Raw genomic sequence first — 2,801 nt, 5'->3', positions numbered from 1 at the left:
TTTCTTCCCTTTCCCCTTCTGCTTCGTGGGAGCTGTTATTTTGGCTGGAGGATGCCTCGCTCTCAGGGGGAGGTGCTTGGCGGGAAGATTTCCTGTAAGCAGGAGAGAAGAAAACACTTCAGGACAGCATTGAGGAGGCCTTTGGAACGGGAAGGCTCTTCAGATGTGCTCCAGCCTGTGATAACAGTGTGAGGCCTCAAGGTGACTCCTTCTAGGCCTTCTTTCCTGGGTGGTCTTAGGCCCTTCCGCACACTGGCTTCTCTCTGCCTTGTTGTTTTTCCCCATCTACTCTCAGGGGCTTTTCTCATTCAATGACAACTCACTGGTCCCATGAAATAGCTCTGCCTCTCTGTGACCTGCAGCTCCCTGCACAATTTAGGATTCACATTGCACAAGGACAGTGCTAACTTTTGCCTCCCTTCTGCACCAACACCTCCAGTGCAAGAGCACTTTGCAGTGCACCCCAGGGTGCCACTGAGTGCCGTGGCAATGGGGGAAAGTTTATCTGGGAGGCATCAGCTGCAGCTGGGAGTGTTGGGCTGCCGGGAGGTCGTGTTCCCTCAGGAATCACTCCAGAAGTCCCGTACTGGGAACGCAGCGTCACCTCCGGTGCCTGATGCTACCTGAGCCATGGCACTGTCGCCTTGCCTCCACTGCCTGGCCAAAGAGGACGGAAGCAGAAGGCACAAACCCCTGCCAGGACCCAGCTTTCCCATTACCTTTCTTGGCCCTGGTGTCCTCTTTTGCCTTCTCCTCTTCCTGCGGGGGCTTTGCAGGTGCCACAGGGGGCTTTCTAGATGGACTGTCAGCATTGTACCTGGAAAGAGGAAAAAGATGCCAGTCTAAAGGGAGGGCACCACACTTCCTTTGCACCTTGTGTCCATAATGGGGACAGAGGGGCATTAGGGAGCTACCAAGAAGCCCCTCTTTGTCCAAAGCACAATAGGCAGAACATGCCAGATGCTGGAGGAGTGTATCAGCAAGCTGAGAGACATTGTGAAGACCTCCAGCATCTGCAGGGGCAGGAGCTTCCTTCTCTGCCTCTTGCAGAGCTTCCCTAGCCTTCCTGTGAGAAGGGGTGCTTGGCAGCACCAGTTCTAATGCCCCTCTCACCCACCGTATCACCTGCAGGCTCTCCAAATCTCATCTCCGTGCCTCTGCAAAAAGGAACCACCATCTCCCAGACAACTAATGGGACAAAACACTGAGCAGGATGGGAGCCAGCACAAAGCTCTCCACAACCCCACTGCGCACAGGCTTCGCTTTGCCCTAGACAGGCCTCCCCACAGAAGACATTTGACCCAAGACAACATGTTCAGCACACATTTGATTCATGCATGTCTCACAGAAGACAAGAAAACCTCCTGAGCCAGTGACCAGCAGGAACCTGCACTTTGATCCACACTGGAAAGTATTCCTCTCCAATGACGTCCTGAGCAGCTTTCACAAGCACTGGCAACACAGGGCTACCAGACAAGTCCCGAGAAGCTGCTGGCTTGGCCAGCCGGGGCTAAGAAGTGAATGTACTCACTCAGGAAAGACAATGACACGACCAGAACGGGTCTGCAAAGCAGCAGTTTCGGAGCCTGAGAGGACTGAATCCCTCATCTCTGGCATCTGCAAAGGGGAGAGACACACGAGAGATGATGCCAAGACAGTTGTCTCAGGGCGCACAAGGGCAGCACACTTTCCCACTGCTCAGAGAAGCAGCTGCCTCTGAAACATGGAATTTTTCTGCGCCTCTCCGTGGCCCCTCAGTTGTGCAGCAGAGCAGTTTACAGGAAATGGAGGAGAAAGGGTGAGAAGACTGCCAGGCTTTTTGCAAGGCTGAGAATCGAGAGATGCAGTCAGGAGACCAGGTCCTGCCTAGTGCAGAGGTCTGGCCTGCAGCCGGCTTGCATCTCTGCCTTAACCCATGAGAGGAGGCTCAGCTCAGCCTCCTTTCACATCTCAGCCTTCCTGCTGCACCTGAAGGACCACGCTGAAGGACGGGGCTGCACTAGAGACCTGGCCAAGGCCACTGGGCTCCAACGACTCTCTCTGTGACATGCTGCAGCCATCACTAGCAGCGTGCAAATGCTCACATTTGGACAGAAAGACGCCCTTCATGGTGGCGAGACTCCAGGGCCCTGGCAAGAGCTGCTCAGCACAACTAGACCAGCACAGCAAGAGCAGCAAGAGGGCTCTGGTCGCACAGGGGCCTTGGTCTGCCTAAGCCTCTGCTTCGTGTCCAGAGAGTGGGGCGAGCAATGATTCCTGCAAAAACAAACCTACTTGGAGACAGAGGTAGAAATGCCAAAGAACAAGAGGACCAGGGGGATCCAATATTCTGAGCAGCTGCCCCATGGGAGAGATGAAAGACACTCAGGCCCTCCAGCTGCAAACGGAGAGCACTGAGGTCAGCAGAGGTTTCACAGAGCTGCTTCACATGCCCGCTGGCCCAGGCAAGGGGAGGAAGGATCACTCCCTTGCCCTCACTCCACCCTAGGGCAAAAATGTCCCATGGAGGCATCAGGCCGAGCTCCCAAGGGGACATGCAGAAATAGTGTCACCCAGCATCAGGGGAAAGTGCTGAACTCGCTGCCTTACTGTCCCAGACACAGTCCAGGGAGACATGGGTTCAGATGTGGTCCTGACACAAAGCAGCACTAAACCATGGCTTTCTGTCAGGAGGGAAGTCTCCTGGGAAAAAGCACACAGGACCGGCCCTTTTCTGGGACTTTTCCCTTGAGCACATGAAAATGAGCTCTGGGGCTGGATGATTTTTTGGGGCAGAGCCAGCACAGCTATTCCCAGGGCCG

The sequence above is a fragment of the Rhea pennata genome, unplaced genomic scaffold (genome assembly GCF_028389875.1).
Source record: "Rhea pennata isolate bPtePen1 unplaced genomic scaffold, bPtePen1.pri scaffold_26, whole genome shotgun sequence".
Taxonomy (NCBI): domain Eukaryota; kingdom Metazoa; phylum Chordata; class Aves; order Rheiformes; family Rheidae; genus Rhea; species Rhea pennata.
Note: the sequence above shows the minus strand (reverse complement) of the source record.